Consider the following 21,263-nt stretch of genomic DNA (forward strand, 5'->3'; position numbering starts at 1 on the left):
GGAGCCTTAACGGGCCCGCGGGGCACCCCCTATCCCCACCCCAAAACATACACACAGACCCACACACAGACCCACACACTCACTGACAGAGAGAAGGAGCCACGCCCCCGCCTCCCATTGGTGGGACCTCGGGGCCGCTGAGAGGGGGCGAGGGGAGGGGAGGTGAAGAGGGGCGTGTGGCCGCACGTGGGCCCGGCCCGCCTCCTCCTCCTCCTCCTCCTCCTCCTCCTCCTGCTCCTCCTCCTCCTGCTCCTCCTCCTCCTCCTGACTCCCGGTGCCCCGGCCGCAGCGGCCCCGTAAGTGTCCGCACCTTCGTCTCTCTTTACGGCTGCACGGCCCTCCCCCGAGCGCTGGGCCCCCGGGAAGCGCTCGGTCAGTTCGTCCCAAAGGGTGGGCAAGGGGGGGGGGGGGGGGGGGCTCCGCGGGGGCGCGCACGGGGGGGGGGAGGGCGGAGACCCCCGCCCGCGGGGCAGGTGGCACAGAGTGGGCACCGGGCTGGGCATCGCGCCGGGTTGCGCCCTGCGGGACGGGGTGGGGGGGGGGGACCCTCGGGGTCACTGGGGTCAACCTGGGGGGGGGACCCACCCACGTTCATTCATTCATTCCATCGAATTTAGGGAGGGCTGGCCGTGTGCGGAGCGCTGCGCTAAGCGCTGGGGAAATACAACCCAGCAACAGAGGCGACCCTACCAGTGACGATGATGGTATTTGTTAAGCGCTCACTAGGTGCCAAGCGCCGTTCCGAGCGCTGGGGAGGATACGGGTTGATCGGGTTGTCCCACGTGGGGCTCACAGTCTTCATCCCCATTTTTCAGGTGAATAATAATGATGATGATGATGATGATGTTATTTGTAAGAGCACGGGCTTTGGAGTCAGAGGTCATGGGTTCGAATCCCGGCTCGGCCACTTGTCAGCTGTGTGACTTTGGGCGAGTCACTTAACTTCTCGGTGCCTCAGTTACCTCCTCTGGAAAATGGGGCTTAAGACTGTGAGCCCCACGTGGGACAACCTGATTCCCCTGTGTCTACCCCAGTGCTCAGAACAGTGCTCGGCACATAGTGAGCGCTTAACAAATACCGACATTATTATTATTATTGTTAAGCGCTCACTAGATGTCGAGCACCGTTCCGAGCGCTGGGGAGGATACGAGTTGATCAGGGTGTCCCACGTGGGGCTCACAGTCTTCATCCCCATTTTTCAGGTGAATAATGATGATGATGATGATGATGTTATTTGTTAAGCGCTCACTAGGTGTCCAGCACCGTGCCGAGCGCTGGGGAGGATACGAGTTGATCAGGTTGTCCCACGTGGGGCTCACAGTCTTCATCCCCATTTTTCAGGTGAATAATAATAATAATGTTGGCATTCGTTAAGCACTCGCTGTGTGCCAAGCGTTCTAAGCCCGGGGATAAATATAAAGTCATCAGGTTGTCCCACGTGGGGCACACAGTCTTCATCCCCATTTGACAGATGAGGTCACTGAGGCACAGAGAAGTGAAGTGGCTTGCCCCAGGTCACACAGCAGACAAGCAACAGAGCCGGAATTAGAACCCATGACTTCTGACTCCCAAGCCCGGGCTCTTGCCACTAAGCCACGCTGCTTCTCATAATCGTAATAATAATAATGATGGTATTTGTTAAGCGTTGACTATATGCCACGCAGTGTTCTAAACGCTAGGGTAGATACAAGGTGATCAGGTTGTCCCACGTGGGGCTCACGGTCTTCATCCCCACTTGACAGATGAGGGAACTGAGGCACAGAGAAGTGAAGTGACCTGCCCAAACTCACACAGCTGATGAGTGGCGAAGCCGGGATTAGACCTCTGACGCCCATTCATTCATTCAATCGTATTTATTGAGTGCTTACTATGTGCAGAGCACTGTACTAAGCGCTCGGACTGTACAACTCAAAGCCCAGGCTCTTGCCACTAAGCAGCATCGGCTGTGTGGGCCTGGAACTGTCGATGTGAATGGCAGACTTTGTGACCTTGTGTCACAGTGGGTGTACTTAAATGGATGATACTGTATCTCTGGATATGACTGTGATGATGATGATCTAGATCAATCAAGGTATCAATCGTGTTGATTGCCCATCTTTATTGCTGTAGTGTACTTTCCAAGAGCTTAGTAGAGCGCTCTGCACCTGGAAAGCGCTCAATAAATATGATTGAATGAATGAATGACTTCAGCACTTACTATGTGCAGAGCACTGTACTAAGTGCTTGGGAAAGTATAATACAACAGAATTAGCAGATACATTTCCTACCCATTAATAATAGCAATAATAATAATAATAGTATTGATGATCGTATTTGTTAGGCACTTACTATAGTGTGCTTTTCAAGCACTTAGTAGAGCGCTCTGCATCTGGGAAGTGCTCAATAAATACGATTGAATGAATGAATGACTTGAGCACTTACTCTGTGCAGAGCACTGTAATAAGTGCTTGGGAGAGCAAAATACAACAGAATAATCAGACACGTTTCCTACCCATTAATTATAATAATAATAATGATGATGGTGGTATTTGTTAAGCACTTAATATGTGCCAAACACTCTTCTAAGCATTGGGGTAGATACAAGGCAATCAGGTTGGACACAGTCTGTGTCCCCCATGGGGCTCCCAGTCTCAATCTCTATTTTACAGATGAGGTAACTGAGGCCTGGGGAAGTGAAGTGATTTGCCCAAGGTTACACAGCAGACAAGTGGGGGAGCGGAATTAGAACCCATGACCTCTGGCTCCCAAGCCCGGGCTCTTGCCACTAAGTCATGCTGCTTGATTACATACCCATTACGAGCTTACACTCTGGATGGGGATTGTATCCACCCCAGCGCTTAGAACAAAGTTTGGCACATAGTAAGCACTTAGCAAGTACCATCAATCAGTAAGAGAAGCAGCGTGGCTCAGTGGAAAGAGCCCGGGCCTGGGAGTCAGAGGTCATGAGTTAGAATCCTGGCTGTGCCACTTGTCAGCTGTGTGACTGTGGGCGAGTCACTTCACTTCTCTGTGCCTCAGTTCCCTCATCTGTAAAATGGGGATTAACTGTGAACCTCACGTGGGACAACCTGATGACCCCGTATCTACCCCAGCGCTTAGAACAGTGCTCGGCACATAGTAAGCGCTTAACAAATACCCACATTATTATTATAACGAGCTTGCAGTCTAGAATTTTCATCTATGTATTTTTTTCCCAGCACATAATACAGTACTTTACACACAGTAGTAGCCTTGTAGCTACCCCAGCTCCTAGAACAGTGCTTGGCACATAGTAAAGCTTAACGAATGCCATTATTATCATCATTAGTATTATAAACACTGTTACTACTACATAAGGCTGTATTTGAAGAAGTCGACGGCTCTCGCTGAAGGTTTGCATGGCACCGATCTCACTCTCATTCCTGCCCATTATATGCCCGCTGGGGCAGTGAGGGCAGTAAGCATGTAGGGGCAGGGATGCAGCCACACATTGGGAACTGCATGCAAAAATTGTAGATAAAAATTTATTTATGGCCCAAGTGAGTGCAGCATTTAAAAAATAAATATACTCCTTGTGAACAAAAAAATGCGCTTCTTTTGAGTGTGATCATTTTCACTTGTATGGGTTCACTCTGTTCAGAGTTAATTATATTGTAAAGCATATTTATGAAATGTTTTCTTTTGATTTCTTTTGGTCACCTGGAGTTTTTGGCTAGTTGGCTGCTAGTAGGGTATGTGGGTGACATTATGCAGGAAACGTTTCTGCTAATCGCTGCATTGTACTCTCTCAATTGTTGAGTACAGTGCACTGCACAGAGTAAACGCTCAGTAAATACTATTAGTTAATTCTTGCCTTTGAGTATTACATTCATTCATTCATTCAATAGCATTTATTGAGCGCTTACTATGTGCAGAGCACTGTACTATTACAGAGACCTGTACATACACACACGTGTGTGTGTGTGTGTGTGCATGTGCGTGTGAGTGTGGCTTTGGAATTGGGTGGTAGGAGCAGTAGCCATGGGGTTTATCGCACACCCACTTGGTGCAGTGCGCTGTGCTAGGCTCTTGGGAAGCATAGAATAACGAAGCGACGTTTTCCCGGCCCACAGGGAGCTTCCATTCTAAATATGAGACAACAGGCGGTGTTGTGTAGGGCACACTGAGGCCCCTTCTCCAGGGTTGTTTATACAGTCAGGTGTCACTGAGCAGCACCCCTGTCTCATCAGCCATCTTCCGAGCCTTATCCTGGGCCCCTGCTTCCTGGGAACTTTTTTTATTCTGTGAGGGAGGAAGTGCCCGCTGCCAGCTGGACGTGCACTGGGGAATAATTTTTCCCATTAGTGGTGATGGGTTGCACTGAACCATCCACATTCTCTCCTAGTCCCCCCATGACTCGGGATGGACCGGACTCTGTTTCTGTAACCAGAAGGGGAGCTCCCTTTTGCTGAGGGAGAAGATGGGACTCCTCCCGAGTCGTTAAAAATAAATTTTAGAGGAGGGGTCCTGGCTCTGCCCTTCCCCTGCTTTATCTCCCTCCACCCCACCCCACTCTTCTGTGTAAATATAGAGCCTCCTGTCAAGTCCTGGAAGGGCTGGAACTGAGCAAAGTTTACTGCTCCTGAAGCAGACTCAGGCTTGCAGCATTTGTGTGTGTGTGGTTGGATGTATATGTGTGGGAGGGGTGTGTATGCCGGGGTATGTGTATGTGCCTACAGGGGCGTGTGCGTGTTTGTGTGAGCACGTGGGATTGGCGGAGGAGATGTTTTTTGGTTGTCTAGTTTGGATTAGAGCTACTCAGTGGGTGTGAGAGTGATTTGGAGACTTGCCGGCCCCCATGGTGCCCTTCTCTCCTCTCCAAAAGGCTTTTCAAGCCTCTCTGGCACTTACACAGTGGGACGAGTCCTGGGGAGTTGAGGAATGTTTCAAGTGGAAAGCTGAAGCTGTATAATGCCAAATTATACAAATTGGATTGAGCAGCAAAGCCGCAAACCCTGAGCCAGACCGTGTGTGTGTGAGTGTGTGTGTGTGCGTGTGTGTGCGCGCATGTGCAGGTCTGTAATTTACCACTGCAATTTTAAAAGCAGGAAGCTTTTTAGGAGCTAATCAGGGTCTGGTCTCTTCTCTGAAAGTCTAAAGAGATAGAGGCTTCCACAAAGGCAAGCAGCCTGTCTCTGGGCTGGCACGGGGAGCACTTCATTCCATGACACCCCACTTGTTTCTGGGTGAGTGAAGTCCCCAGTCTGGGGTCCAAAGTTCTGCCTCCCTCCTGGAGTTTCCTTTTGATCGTGGAGGCGGATGGGCAACCATTACAGGTTCTTGAGGAGTGGGGAGAAGCGAACTGAATGTTTTTGTAGAAAAATGGTCTGGTCAGCAGAGTGAAGTATGCACTGGAATGGGGAGAGACAGGAGGCAAGGAGTTCAGGGACGAAGTCGCGGGTGAGGGTAAGTGCTGGGATCAACATAATAGCAGTTTGGATGGTGAGGAAAGGGCAGATTTTAAGTGATGTTTTGAAGGTTGAACCGACAGGATTTGGTAAACCTTGTCCTATTGCCTGCCTTCATTCTCAGCTTCTTCACCTTCCACAACCTGAGAGCCACAGTGGTGTAACCTGAGCAGATTATATCCAAGTTTGTTCCTGCACCGTTTCTGTCTTGTGGAAGATGATGGTCAATCTTCCTCATCGGTCTAAACTCCCCACTTCTGTCTTTCCCCAACCCACAGAGTCCCCAGATTCCAGTGATCACTCTAGTCCCCGGATCATCTTCTGCGCTGGTCTAGGAAATTACCAAAATTTGGGCACTTAGCTAGGAATTTGAAATGTCAAGATTATCAATTATTGATTTATTCGTGCGCTTTATGTCTATTTCTGTGCATATTTGTTTACCTTCCCTACTAAAGCACTGGCTCGTGTACATAACCACTTCTCCTAGCTGGAAATGATTTCAATGTCTGTCTCCCCATTTAGTCTTTAAGCTCCTCGAGGGCAGGGATTCATTCATTCAATTTTATTTATGGAGCACTTCCTGTGTGCAGAGCACTGGACTAAGCTCTTGAAAAGTACAATTCAGCAATAGAGACAATCCCTGCCCACACTGAGTTTGCAGTCTAGAAGTGGGGAGATAGAGGTCAAAAAAAGTAAACAGGCATCAATATAAATAAGCATAATTATAGATGTATGGATATATATATATGTGCACATCTAATCTATTAACTCTACTATGTTCTTTAAATGCTTAATACCATACTTTGCATATAATTGGCACTTAATAAATGCTACTCTTACAGTAGTTACTCAATAAATGCTATTGATTGATCTACTTATTAACTTATTCTTTACCAATTACTGTTCTTTGCACTGGGGCAGACAGAAGAGAATCAGATAAGATATGGTCCCTGCCCCACATGGGGTTCACAGTCTCAGAGGGAGGGGGAGCCGGTATTTTATCCCCATTTTACAGATGAGGAGCTTGAGGCCCAGAAAGATTAAACAATTTGCCCAAGGACACAGAGCAGGCCAGTGATAGAACTGCATCTGGGACCTGGGTCTCCCGACTCCCATTCCTATACTTTTTCCACAGAGACGGAATCCACTGGGTTCACGGTCCCAGAGCCTTCTAATAATGATGATACTTAAGTACTTACTGTGTCCTGAGAACTGTGCCAAACACTGGGGTAGAAGTCAACCACGGACCCTGGCGGCCATGAGGCTCACAGCCTAAGAGGGAAGGAGAGTGGCTTGGAAATAGTCACTTGCCTAACTGCCAAAGCGAGAAACTGTGTCCTGGGTGAGAAAGAGAAGGCACTGGTTCTGGGTTAGTGGGAGGAAGGGCCAGGGACATGCGAGCAGCAGATTTAGGACAGTTAGCTACGAGACTGGGCCAAGTGGCCTCTGGCCTTTCAGCCTCTGTCAGTTGGGTAGCCGTGAGTCAGAGGAAGAGACATAGCCAGTGGGGGTTTTAACTTCCAGAGTGTTGCCCTGTGTGGAGTGTGAAGGAATCAGGGGCCCTCAGGGAGGAAGAGGGTCGCCCACCGGGGAACAGAAGCCTGGGAGCAGAGTCAGCAGAGTCCCTGTTTGGATGCCCCTAAAAACTCCCAGAGTGGGGATCCCCTTCATGAGATGGATGGGCAAGCGGTGAGCCCGCAGTGGCTGCGGTGTCTGACTCACCACAGCCTGTCCGTTGTTCCTCGAGGCGGGGACCCTGCCCGGCGATCCCTGCCTCCCTCTGCCTCCCTGCCTTCCTGCTTTCCTGCCTTCTCCGTAACTGCTACTGGCCGGGCCCCAGAGCCGTGGGCGGCTTGTGGCACTCGCCGGATTCCTGGGGGAAACAAGTTATTTCTCGGCCTCTAGCTGGGAGCCAGTGGGCCAAGAACTTAGTGAGCAGGAAATGGAAGGGATTTGGGCTGGAATGCTTGCGTTTTCCCCCAAACATGGAAAAAGCGAGGAGATGTGGACTCCAGCAGGACCTCTTGACGGAAAGGCAAAGTGCTCGATAGCCTCTAACAAGACCCTGCAGGCCTCTGGAGATTTCTGATCCAGAGACCGGGGAGGGGGGGTCCTGGACCTCAGCGCCAGACTAAGCTCCCCTTTCCCAGTCTAAGTCCCCCTCTCCTCCTCCTCCCCTCCCCATTGCCCTGACTTCTTCATCTGTCCTACCCCCCTCCCCGCCCCACATCACTTGTATGCATGTATATATATACACATTTATTATTCTATTTATTTTATAAATGATGTATATATATATAATTTTATTTATTTTTACCGATGCTATTGGTACCTGTTTACTTGTACCTATTTTGTTTTGTTTTGTTGTCTCCCCCCTTCTAGATTGTGAGTCCATTATTGGATAGGATGGTTCCTCAAGGGTCAGTTCTTGGCCCTCTTCTGTTCTCCATCTGTACTCACTCCCTTGGTGAACTCATTCGCTCCCACGGCTTCAACTATCATCTCTATGCAGATGACACCCAAATCTACATCTCCTCCCCTGTTCTCTCCTCCTCCCTTCAGGCTCGTATCTCCTCCTGCCTCCAGGACGTCTCCACCTGGATGTCTGCCTGCCACCTAAAACTCAACGTGTCCAAAACTGAGCTCCTTGTCTTCCCTCCCAAACCCTGTCCTCCCCCTGACTTCCCTGTCACTGTGGACAGCACGACCATCCTTCCCGTCTCACAAGAGAAGCAGCGTGGCTTAGTGGAAAGAACACGGGCTTGGGAGTCAGAGGTCATGAGTTCGAATCCCAGCTCTGCCACTTGTCAGCTGTGTGACTGTGGGCAAGTCACTTAACTTCTCTGTGCCTCAGTTACCTCATCTGTCAAATGGGGATTAACTGTGAGCCTCACATGGGACAACCTGATTACCCTGTATCTACCCTAGCGCTTAGAACAGTGCTCTGCACATAGTAAGCGCTTAACAAATACCAACATTATTACAAGCCCACAGGCTTGGTGTCATCCCTAGGGGCACTTGGGAAGTGGAGCCTCTTCCTCAAAGGACATTAGATGATAGACGTTCGCCTGGTCTAGATGAGCAGCGTATGCTCGTCATGGGCAGGGAATGAGTCTGTTATATTATGTTGTTGTGTTGTACTCTCCCAAGCGCTTAGTTCAGTACTCTGCACACAGTAAGCACTTGATAAATACTTTTGATAGATTGATTGATGCCTTTGTGGCAGCTCCCTGAGCCACTTGGTTCCATTGAGTGAATGGGGGACAGGAAATGCTACAGCAGCAGTGACTGTGTGAGCAATTGAGTGAGTGAAAAACTTACGGGCATGTCTGGCAGAGCTGCCAGACCAGCTCCTAGAAAGACACTTCCATGCCGAGAGAGACTTCCTCCCCACCAAAGCTCTTTCTCTTTGGCTTTCATCTCAATTAGATACCTGTGTCAGCTAGTCACGGTGCTGGAGTGAAAGGTCACATTCTTTCTAGTAGGCTGCAAAATCCGGCTAAGATTTACACATGGAGGTCTGGAGTCGCCAAAGCTTTCACGAGGTAATGCTGTCATAGAAGATGAGGAAGTAAATTAAATGATGAGGTAAAAAAGATTCCACGTGCCTAGGATGCATGTTTGAAGTCTAAACAAACCCCTTTCTTTTGTACTGGCCAAAGGAAGAGTGCTTCTCATACCAAGTTGATCTTCATCAACTTACTGAGTGCCTACTGTTTGCAGAAGCTTCTACTGAGTGCCCAATGTGTGCAGGGCGCTGTACAGGGTGCAGAGCCCAGTACTGGATGTGCACTATGTGCAGAGGCTGGTACTGAGTGCCTTCTACATGTAGATCATGAGCCTCTTGAGGGATAAGGTCTGTGTCCAATTCCCACCTGGGTAATCTTTCCCCTTTCTTGGTACAACGCTTTGAACACAGTAAGCACTTAATATTACTACTGCTAGTACTATTGCTAGAGCACTGCCTTTTTATGATATCTGTTAAGTGCTTACTATGTGCCAGGCACTGTTCTAAGCACTGGGGTAGATACAAGGTAATCAAGTTGGACACAGTCCCTGTCCCATGTGGGGCTCACAGTCTTAATACTCATTTTATAGATGAGGTAACTGAAGCATAGAGAAGTTAAGTGACTTGCCCACAGTCACTTGTCAGACAAGTGGCGGAGCCAAAACTAGAACCCACCTCCTTCTGACTCCCAGCCCCGCACCTTATCCACTAAGCCACAGTGCTCCTCTGGATGCCTCCTGTGAATAGAGTGCCCAAACGGGCACTTAATGTGTGTTGGGCACTTTATTGGTGCTGACTTTGGGCAGAACACCAAACTGGGCACGTGGGAGGATACAGTAAAAGGAGAAGAGCAGTTTCTGCCCTCGTAAAGTTTATAGTCTGGCAGGGGAAACAGGTAGATCTAGATAGAAGACATAAAATGGTGATGAAAGAGAAAACACATTTAAGTGACAACAAGAAAAATAAACAGAAAAACGAGAAATGAACAAATAAGGGGGGTAAATAACTGGGACTAGTGGAAAGAGCAAGGGCCTGGGAATCAGAGGACCTGAGTTTTAATCCTGGCTCCGACACGTCCGCTGGGTGACCTTGGGTAAGTCACTTAAACTCGCTCTACCTCAGTTCTTATCTGTAAAATGGAGATTAAGATTGTGAGCCCCAAGTGGGACATGTTTGGTGTCCAACCTGATTAGTTGTACTACCCTAATGCTTAGTACAGTGTCTGCCATCCAATAAGCACTTAATAAATACCAAAAAAACCCCAAAAAACTTTAGAAACAGAGAAAAAGAAGGTAATTTTAGTGCCAATAGAATAAAACATAGTAAAAAAGTGTGTGAGGAAATGCAAAGGTAGTGTATACACACACCCACACTCAAACTCATTACATCCCTTTAGACATTGTACCCCTAAACACAAGAGTTTAAAGCTGAGAACCAGAAGACTGGATGTGTTTCCTCTCTGGCTGCTCTTTGGGCATTTGCTTTAATGACTGGGGACAATCTTCTCCAGCTGTTCACTCATTCATCATCTGCCAGATAATTTTGAAGGATTTTTTTCCTTGAAGAAAAATGAGAAATTTCAAGAAAAGCTCAAAATTAGATGGGACAAAAATAAAATATCACTGAATCACAATGAAGTCATCTTCCCTACTATTGCCCAATAGAATACTGCAACAGTTTAGCCCCACTTAGGGCTGTTACTCAACTGTATCAATCAATAGTATTTATAGAGCACCTACTCGTGGGTTCTGATCTGGGCTGGGCCATTTGTCAGCTGTGTGACTTTGGGGACATCATTTCACTTCTCTGTGCCTCTTTTACCTTATCTGTAAGAATGGGGATTAAAACTATGAGCCCCACGTGGGAAAACCTGATTAGGTTATATCTACCCCAGTGCTTAGAACAGTGTTTGCACATAGTAAGCACTTAACAAATATCATCATCATTATTATTATTGTGTGAATTCAGAAGATAAGTCCATCGTGGGCAGGGACCATGTCTACTAACTCTGTTATATTGTACTCACCACTAGGCCACACTGCTTCTTGATACCCAGAATGGAAATTTGAATTCCTGGGGGCAGGAGAGTTTGAAGGAAGAGGAGCATGTTGGGTGGGACTTAGTGAGGTTTGTATAAAGGAGCCTGTAAACAATTTCCTTGCCAGACATCTTGCTTTGTTTCATTTTTGCAAAAAGAAGTGCCCAGGCACTAATCTGTCTTACTGTTATTAAAGAATTTCCTAGAAACTCAGTCATGGAACTCTTTCTTTTATGAAATGGAATGCATATGATGAGACCACACTGAAAAATAACATTAAACTGGATAATCTTTATAAGGTTTAGATTGTTTTTTGGAAATCTTGGGTCACCTTTTAAAAGAACTTTTTAAAAATTCATTAATATTGTTTCAGGTCCATTGAACCCACAGCCAGCAGTTTGCTTGTTTTCAGTGTTTGAATATCTGGGGGTTTGGACTATGTGTGCATGTGTGTGTGTGTGAGAGAGAGAGAGAGAAATTGTGTGTGTATGCTGCAACAGATGGGGGGCACTTAGTGCAGTGGACCAAATAAAAGAAGAGCCGACATTGCACAAAATTTCTGTTGATAATGTATTTTATCCACACCGAACTTTCTGAATAATTCAAGGTGTGTTTACACAATGGTGGTCTTCTTGCTGAAATGTGTATAAGACCAGTGAAGGGCAAAAAGTGCAGTGTTGGCCCTTTCCCAAATAAACGTCCCCCCTTTTTTAAATATTTTTCTAACAAGTACATCAAATGCCATGCCATTGCCATTTGGGTGTGTATGATTGTGTACCTATCTATCGTGAGGGTTTACTGGGTTCTAATCCCAGCTCTGCCAGGTGTCTGCTGTGTGATCTTGGTCAGGTCACATAACTTCTCTGTGTCTCAGTTTCTTCATCTGTTAAATGGGAATTCTATGCCTGTTCTCCTTCCTGCTGAGACTCTCAGCCCCATGTAGGAAAGGGACTGTGTCCGATTTGATTTACCTGTATCTACTCCAGTGCTTGATATGTAGTAAGCACTGAACAAATCATAATAAGAATAATAACTGTACTGGGCACTTGGGAGCAGTCAGTAGACGTAAAAGATGGGAGTCTTGTCTTTGAGGACAGTAAATATATCGAGTTGCTCTTTGAACGTATGGAAAGTACTTGTGACAGCGAATTGCATGTGTATGTGCTTGTGTGTGTGTGTGTATGTGTGTTTGTTTGTGCCTGAAAAGGCCACTGTGGAATCCACAGCCCTTACGCTGCCATCTCTTGTTCTCCTCCTATCTCTCTGGCCACCCAGTCTCTCTCACAGGCTCCTCTTCTCCTTGCCACCCTTAAACTGTGGAGTCCCTCGAAGTTCAGTTCTGGGTCCTCTTCTATTCTCCCTCTATACCCACTTCCTTGGAGAACTCATTTTCTTCCACAACTTCAGCTACCTTCTCTATGCAGGTGATTCCCAAATCTATCTCTCCGGTCCTGGCTTCTCTCCTTCTCTGCAGTCTCACATTTCCTCCTGCCTTTAGGACAATCTCTATAAGGATGTCCCGCCAATATCTCAAACTTCATATGTCCAAAAAAGAACTCCTCATCTTCCCACCCAAACCCTGCCCTTCCCCTTCCTACCCAAACCCTGACCTTCCCCTGATTTTCCCATCACTTCAGACCACACCACCATCATTCCTGTCTCACAAGCCCATAACCTTAGCAATATCTTTGACTCATCTCTCTCATTCAGCCCATATATTCAGCCTGTCACCATATTCTGTCACCTTTGCAGGTGACCCTTTCCTCCCATCCAAACTGCAACTATACTGATCCAGGCATTTATCATACCCCACTTTGATTACCAGCCTACTCACTGCCCTCCCTGCCCTGTCTCTTCCCCACCCCAGTCCATACTTCATTCTGCTGCCTAGATCATTTTCCAAAAAAAAAATTCAGTCCTTGCCTCCCCACTCCTCGAGAATCTCCAGTCATTGCCCATCTACCTCCGCATCAAACAGAAACTCCCTAATTCAGCATTAAAACCTTCAATCAACTCATCCCCTCCTAGCTTGCCTCGCTGATCTCCTACTACAACCCAGCCTGGACACTTTGCTCCTCTAATGCCAACCTTCTCACTGTATCTCAGTCTCATCTATCTCACTGCCTACTCCTTGCCCATGTCCTTTCTCTAGCTTGGAACCCCCTCCCACTCTCCCCACCCCTCTAGGTTGTAAGCTCCTTGTGGTCAGGGAATGTGTCAACCAACTCTGTTATATTGTACTCTCCCAAGTGCTTAGTACAGTGCTCTGCACACGGGAAGCAATTCAATAAATGTGATTGATTGATTGATTCAAAACCCTCCTAAAATCAGATCTCCAAAAGGCCTTTCCCCACTAAACCCTCATTTCCCTTACTCCTTCTCCCTTCCATTTAACTTATGCACTTGGGTCTGTACCCTTTAAGCACTTGATATCCATCCAATTAATCAATCAGTGGAATTTATTGAGCATTAACCATTTGGTAAAGTACAACATAGAGTTGGTAGAAGGGTTCCCTGCCCACAAGGAGCTTACATTCTGTGGGAAGCTTACCACCCTCATCCCCCTGAACACATGTCCACATCCTTATTCCCTGCCATTTCTCCTGTCCATAATGTATTTCTTTGTCTGTCTCCCCCTCTAGATCTTGAGCATCGGTGGTAGGGGCCCCTGTGTAGCGGGGGAGGGAGCCCGGTTCTCCCAGTTGCTCTGCACTGAAGCAAAAAGAAACTCCTAGCTCTGCCACTCTTGGACAAGGGCTTTTAACCCCCCAAAACTCAAATACATAACTTTTAAATGAGTGAGATGACGGGCAGTTAATTCTGGTCTCTTCTACTCAAACTTCATGCCAATATCAGCCTTTCTTTTGCCTCTCTGGAAGAAATGTGTTGTGAAAGTATTAGGCCCTATTGATCTGAACTGAATTAAAAGACAAAATCATTGAAAAGCTCACCACATTGCTGCTGCAGATGTAAATGAAGCTTATAAATAATCATTGTGATAATTGTGGCACATGTTAAGTAGTTACTATGTGCCCGGCACTAAGCCCTGGGGCAGATACAAACTAATAAGGTTAGACACCACCCCTGTCCCACATGGGTCTCATAGTCTTAATCCCCATTTTAACAGATGAGGGAGCAGAGAAGTGAAGTGACTTGTCCAAGGTCACACAGCAGATAAGTGGCGGAGCTGGGATTAGAATCCAGGTTCTTCCTGTAATAGTAGGAGGCAGTCTGGCCTTGTGGAACAAGCATGGGGCTGGGAGTCAGGAGTCCTGGGTTCTAGTCCCTGCTCTGCCTCTGGCCTGCTGTATTACCTTGGGTAAATCGCTTAGCCTCTCTGAGCCTCTTAGGTTCCTCATTTGTAAAATGCCTCTGATTGTGAGTCCTTTATGGGACCTGGACTGTGTGGAATAAGATTCTTTCTTATATCAACCTTAGTACTTAGCACTGTGCTTTGGTGTAGAGAAAGTGCTAAGTTATTATCTTTATTGTTATTAGTAGTGATAATGATGATGGTATAACCAAGCCTCTGACAGTGCTGCTTCTCAGCTGAAAACTGGGAACCTGTGGCCGAGGACAGACTAGTTTGAATGGGGTCATGCTATCAAGAAAGGACAGTGACTGTTTTCAAGCCCAAGCTTTGCAAGGAACAAGAGACAAGAGGAAACAGCACCAGGCACTGCAAACATTAAGCAATGAAGCACAATGAAAAACAGCTTTTTTGTATGCATAGTGTGGGCCAGGATTGTGGATTCCACATTGGCTTTTTTGGCCACCTATACACACACACACACACAAACACACACATACACTCATACTCAAAGGTGATCTTCATCATCAGTAGTTTCTCTCTATATATAGATATAGATCTATAGCTATATATATACACACACACATTATATAATATATAATAATAATCACAATCATAGTGTGAATTCACAAAAGAAGACCAGAACAACTTTTCTGGAAGGGGCAAGCTCCATGGAGGCTGGGCTTTCTGAGCCATATGCAGCAGCTGGATGCCCCCATGGCTCTTAAGATTGCAGGTCTCGTCTCGAAGGGACTTTCCAGAAAGGCCCCAGACACCCACTGGACCTCCCTGAGAAGTGACCAGGCTTTCTGCTGGCTCTTAGGCCTCTGGGACCATCATGCTTCATGCTCCTCGGGCCCACCACCCTCCTGGAAGCTGGCTATGGTCTGGAGCTGAGTCAGTGGAAGATCTGGAAAATGGTGAAACTGAGGGGAAGGAGAGGGAAGAGGTAGGTTCCTGTGGCAGATGGTACAGCAGTCAAGGCCACCAGGTCCACAGGGGTCATCAGTGGGTCCTGCGTCGGGGGCTGCAGAGAAGAGTGGCATCCGACAGCTGCCCTCAGGGACTCTTCTTCTCATAAACCCATGTTTATGTGAGCGGAAGACAAAGGAAACCACTGCCAGGGGACCTGACCCAGCCAGCTGCCCTGTGCATGCCAAGAGCCCAAGTGAGCATGTCCCATTCCCAGAAACCCTCCTTCTCGGCACAGGCAGGCGATGTTATTTCCTCCGAGCTGCCTATCTACCCAGGAGTCAGCTGCCGTGCCTGGCAGTTCTGCACCTTTTTTAATGGTATTTTTAAAGTGCTTACTATGTGCCAGGCATTATACTAAGCACTGGGGTAGATACAAGTTAATCAAGTTGGATTCACAGTCTTGATCCCCACTTTACAGATGAGGTAAGTGAGGCACAGAGAAGTGAAGTGACTTGCTCAAGGTCACACAACAAACAAGTGGAGGAGTCAGAATTAGAACCCAGGTCCTTCTGACTCCCAGGCCCTTCTTTATTCGTTCATTCATTCAATCGTATTTAATGAGTGCATATTGTGTGCAGAGCACTGTACTAAACACTTGGAAAGTACAATTCAGCAATTCTAGCTTACAGTATAGAAGGGGGAGACAGACATCAAAACAAGTAAACAGGCATCCATATAAATAAGTAGAATTATAGATATATACACATCAAAACAGATAAACAGACATCAATAAAAAAATAGAATTATTCATTCAATAGTATTTATTGAGCGCTTACTATGTGCAGAGCACTGTACTAAGCGCTTGGGATGAACAAGTCGGCAACAGATAGAGACAGTCCCTGCCGTTTGACGGGCTTACAGTCTAATCGGGGGAGACGGACAGACAAGAACAATGGCACTAAACAGCGTCAAGGGGAAGAACATCTCGTAAAAACAATGGCAGCTAAATAGAATCAAGGCGATGTACAATTCATTAACAAAATAAATAGGGTAACGAAAATATATACAGTTGAGCGGACGGGTACAGTGCTGTGGGGATGGGAAGGGAGAGGTGGAGGAGCAGAGGGAAAAGGGGAAAATGAGGCTTTAGCTGCGGAGAGGTAAAGGGGAGATGGCAGAGGGAGTAGAGGGGGAAGAGGAGCTCAGTCTGGGAAGGCCTCTTGGAGGAGGTGATCTTTAAGTAAGGTTTTGAAGAGGGAAAGAGAATCAGTTTGGCGGAGGTGAGGAGGGAGGGCGTTCCAGGACCGCGGGAGGACGTGACCCAGGGGTCGACGGCGGGATAGGCGAGACCGAGGGACGGCGAGGAGGTGGGCGGCAGAGGAGCGGAGCGTGCGGGGTGGGCGGTAGAAAGAGAGAAGGGAGGAGAGGTAGGAAGGGGCAAGGTGATGGAGAGCCTTGAAGCCTAGAGTGAGGAGTTTTTGTTTGGAGCGGAGGTCGATAGGCAACCACTGGAGTTGTTTAAGAAGGGGAGTGACATGCCCAGATCGTTTCTGCGGGAAGATGAGCCGGGCAGCGGAGTGAAGAATAGACCGGAGCGGGGCGAGAGAGGAGGAAGGGAGGTCAGAGAGAAGGCTGACACAGTAGTCTAGCCGGGATATAACGAGAGCCCGTAATAGTAAGGTAGCCGTTTGGGTGGAGAGGAAAGGGCGGATCTTGGCGATATTGTAGAGGTGAAACCGGCAGGTCTCGGTAACGGATAGGACGAGTGGGGTGAACGAGAGAGACGAGTCAAGGATGACACCGAGATCGCAGGCCCGAGAGACGGGAAGGATGGTCGTGCCATCCACGGTGATAGAGAAGTATGGGAGAGGACCGGGCTTGGGAGGGAAGATGAGGAGCTCAGTCTTGCTCATGTTGAGTTTTAGGTGGCGGGCAGACATCCAGGTGGAGATGTCCCGGAGGCAGGAGGAGATGCGAGCCTGAAGGGAGGGGGAGAGGACAGGGGCGGAGATGTAGATCTGCGTGTCATCTGCGTAGAGATGGTAGTCAAAGCCGTGAGAGCGAATGAGTTCACCGAGGGAGTGAGTGTAAATGGAGAACAGAAGAGGGCCAAGAACTGACCCTTGAGGAACTCCAACAGTTAAAGGATGGGAGGGGGAGGAGGCTCCAGCGTAGGAGACCAAGAATGATCGGCCAGAGAGGTAAGAGGAGAACCAGGAGAGGACAGAGTCCGTGAAGCCAAGGTGAGATAAGGTACGGAGGAGGAGGGGATGGTCGACAGTGTCAAAGGCAGCAGAGAGGTCAAAGAGGATCAGAATGGAGTAGGAGCCATTGGATTTGGCAAGAAGGAGGTCATGGGTGACCTTAGAGAGAGCAGTCTCGGTAGAGTGGAGGGGACGGAAGCCAGATTGGAGGGGGTCTAGGAGAGAATGGGAGTTAAGGATTATATTATAGATATGTATGTATATATTCAAGTGCTGTGGGGGCGGGGAGAGGGGGCTGGAGCAAAGGGAGTGAGTCGGGGTGATACAGAGGGGAGGGGAAGCTAAGGAAAAGCAGAGCTTAGTCTGGGAAGGCCTCTTGGAGAAGGTGAGCCTTCATTAGGCCTTTAAAGGGGGGAAGTATGATTGTTTGGCGGATTTGAGGAGGGAGGGCGTTCCAGGCCAGAGGTAGGACGTGGGCCAGGGGTCAACGGCGGGACAGGTGAGAACGAGGCCCAGTGAGAAGGTTAGCAGCACCAGAGGAGCGGAGTGTGCAAGCTGGGGTGTAGAAGGAGAGAAGGGAGGTGAGGTAAGAAGGGGCAAGGCGATGGAGAGCTTTGAAGCCAGTAGTGAGGAGTTTTTCTCGATACAGAGTTTGATAAGCAACCGCTGGAGATTTTTGAGGAGGGGGGTGACTTGCCCAGAACGTTTCTGTAGAAAGATAATCCGGGCAGCAGAGTGAAGTATGGACAGCACTGCTTCTCCTTACCTATTTGACGTATTGCACCCAGTGGGGACTCAATAATTACTATTTACTACTTCTACTGTTGTGTATGCTTCAGCACTTACGTATGTGCCCTTTTTCAGTTATACATTCAATTATTTATTTTCATTTCTCTGTTTGAAAATGATTTTACATCTGTCTCTCCGACTAGAGTTTAAGCTTCTTGTGGGCAGGGAATCGGTCACTTGATTGTTTTGTTCTTCCCACGTGCTTAGTACAGTGCTTTCCCAGTGGGTACTCAGTAAATGTTTCCACTCCTGCTGTTCAGGTGGTTTTTGCCCAGGGCAGTTGTCAACCCAGCCATCACTGGCCCTACATGCAGCAGATTCCATCTGGGGAGGTGAGTTTCAGCCCCAAGATGCCACCCTCGGGTGGTCCCCAATTGGGAACCCGGTGATTGTCCTACCTGCAAACCCAGACTCTCCCCGAAAACCCCTGGGTTCCGGTGTCCATGCTGGCCATGGCTTTTGAGGGAGGTGAGGGGCAGCAGCTCTCCTGCTCTCTAGGAAATGGTGCGAGGAGGAGGAAGGGAGAGAAGGAGGAAGCAGGTCTGGACCCGATGTAGAAGCATGGTACTTTAGCCTACTCACAGACTGGGAGGAGCGGGAAACAGGATCAGTGGCGGATGTAGGAAAGGCCATCCAAGGCACTGAAGTGATTATGCATTGCATCAAACAAGCTTTCAAATCCCAAGCCGAAGCAGGGGGTTAGTGAGAGCTGTAGGTTTGGAATGGAAATAAGTTTCTGAAGTCATCAGGCCAGAAGGGAAAGGAGTAAAGTTCTTACTATGTGTCAAGCACTGTTCTAAGCCCTCTGGAAGATACAAGATGATCAGGTCGGACTCAGTCCCTGTCTCACACAGGACTCGCAATCTAAACGGGAAAGAGAACAAGTATTGAATCCCCATTTTACAAATGAGGTAACTGAGGCACAGAGAAGTTGTGACATTGTAATTTATTTATTCATTTATCTATTTATATTAATGTCTGTCTCCCCCTCTAGACTGTGAGCTCACTGTGGGCAGGAATATGTCTGTTTGTTGTTATATTGTACTCTCTCAAGTGCTTAGTACAGTGCTTTGCACACAATAAGCGCTCAATAAATACGATTGAATGAGTGAATGAAGTGACTTGCCAAAGGTCACACAGCAGGCCCAAGGTGGAGCCGGCATTAGAACCCAGGTCCTCTAACTCTCAGGCCCATGCTCTTTCCACTGGACCATGCTTCTCCTCAAGCTGAATTCTTTGCTCATGTCACAGTACCTTCTCTGCTGCCACTTGCTGTTTTCATGTGACAGGGTGGACTTTGACCTAAACTATTTGCCTAAAATCTTGCCCTCTTGGCATATCAAATTGCTTCAGCCCTCTTCTAAAAATAAGCTGGGGCAAGGCTCTCATGGAAGCAAATAGTGCCCTCCCCCTGGCCCGCCCCCACCCCCAAGCTGCCCAGGGGGACGGTTCCTGGTGCTGCAGCCTCCTATTGGGCACTGAATCCCAGCTTGGCACAGAGGGGATTCAGGGCAGGCTTATCCTCTCTTTCCAAGGCAGTAATTAAATAATTAATCATGCTATTGATTATGTGCTTCTAGGTGTCCGCACACTGTGCTGAGCCCTGGGCTGACATAAGGTATTCAGATTGGACAGTAAATACAGGATGCCACCTAGAGCCCAGGGACAAGCTTTTTGATCCTTGGCATTCTAGTGAGGTTTAGTTTGGATTTTTGTGTTTGTTCCTCTTGGTCTCAGGCACGTGTGTTTTGGGGGAGGGATCCTGAGGATGCGCACAAGAGTCTTCCCTTTCTCACTGCTGCACTATGTTCCTGAGGGGAGGGGGTTTTCTGACTGACTGCTCGGGATCAGCTGACTCTCACCCCAGACCGGTGCTGGAGACCCAGAACCTACCCTAGAAACTGGAGTTTCAGACCACAGACCGGTTGGTGTTGGAGGCCCAATGCCACTGGCTTTGGTGCAAGGTAAGAGCAGAGAGTGGTTCAGAGCCAAGCCCCTTCCTCCCTCTTCCACTGTGTGCCATGAGGTCCTCCAGAGCTGATGCATCGGAGCGACTCTTTCTGTGTCTTCAGTGGAGGACACAGATTCTCATTCAGGGTGGATTAATCCCCTGCTACTTGACCAAAGCAATCTGTAAAGTATAAAGGTCAGAGCGGTCTTTTCTGCCAGTCCATCTGAGCGGGCTCAGTGGGTGTGACTCTGAGCTGCCCTGAGTAGCAGGGGGTGGGTGGACTGCCTCCGGGCTCCAAGCGATGCGCAAAGCCAGGGGGCTAGAGGCTTGGTGGTGGCCCAGAGATGGAGCTGGCAAGGAGCTGCCCTGTTTGCCCTAAAGGAGACCGTGGGAAAGGAAGAGGCAGCGATGATTACGAGTGAGGCCCGGCTACTTGCCAGCGGCAGAGCTGGGATTGGAGTGTCTAATCCCTGAGCCCCAAGAGGAGCCCTCTCTGCTGGATCCCGTATAACGAGGTGGTGACCGTTGTGACTGTGGTCCACGGGGGAGGATGGAGGGAGAGTCAACATGCTGGGCTCCCGACTAATGGGCACCGGGCAGCATTTGCAGAGCCTTCCGTGGACCTCCAGGAAACATCCAGGGAGTACTGGGCAGGAATCAAGGTTCTGGCTGGGGGCCTGTGTCTTGTTGACAGTAGTTGGGTTGGTCATGTTGGTTTCTGAATTTCCCCGAGGTGGAAAGAGAAGAGTGAGTGTCAGGTATCTCCTGGAGCTGGCGGCGATGGAGCTGCGTTAGTGGTTGCGCCCGAGGGGCGTGTTTGAATGAACACACGGCCGCTATTTCGAGCCAGGAATTTCTCTTCAAGACTCCCTCACTGGCACGGTTGCTTCCAAGTTATTTTTAAATGTTCTTATACCGCGGGCTCAGAGTTATGATCATAAAATCCTTTTCAGAGGTTAAGGCTTCCCCCCACGAGAGAGGCCAAGAGCAATGTGTTGTGAGGAAGCCAACTGAGCCCACGGGGATCCTGGTTGGTCAGGAGAAAAATCAACAGCCGTGGGCCATCGTGGGCCGTGTGGACCGTCATGGGGGCAGTGCCATCATATCACAGCGCACGTGGAC

At 48.5% G+C, this 21,263-nt stretch overlaps 1 protein-coding gene across 2 annotated transcripts in view; it reads left to right on the forward strand.

Moving 5' to 3' along the window:
• Window positions 1-219: 219 nt before the first annotated feature.
• Window positions 220-21,263, forward strand: part of SLC7A2 (solute carrier family 7 member 2) — a 62,407-nt gene continuing 41,363 nt past the window's right edge. Inside the window, exon 1 of one of the 2 annotated variants that reach the window (XM_029076724.2) lies at window positions 220-296. The gene's annotated coding sequence lies outside the window, so the exon portion shown is untranslated. Of the gene's footprint in view, window positions 297-19,997; window positions 20,155-21,263 lie in introns of those variants that run through there. The other variant, XM_029076723.2, reaches the window with a different exon arrangement.

Source organism: Ornithorhynchus anatinus, chromosome 12 (genome assembly GCF_004115215.2).
Source record: "Ornithorhynchus anatinus isolate Pmale09 chromosome 12, mOrnAna1.pri.v4, whole genome shotgun sequence".
In the NCBI taxonomy this organism is placed as follows: domain Eukaryota; kingdom Metazoa; phylum Chordata; class Mammalia; order Monotremata; family Ornithorhynchidae; genus Ornithorhynchus; species Ornithorhynchus anatinus.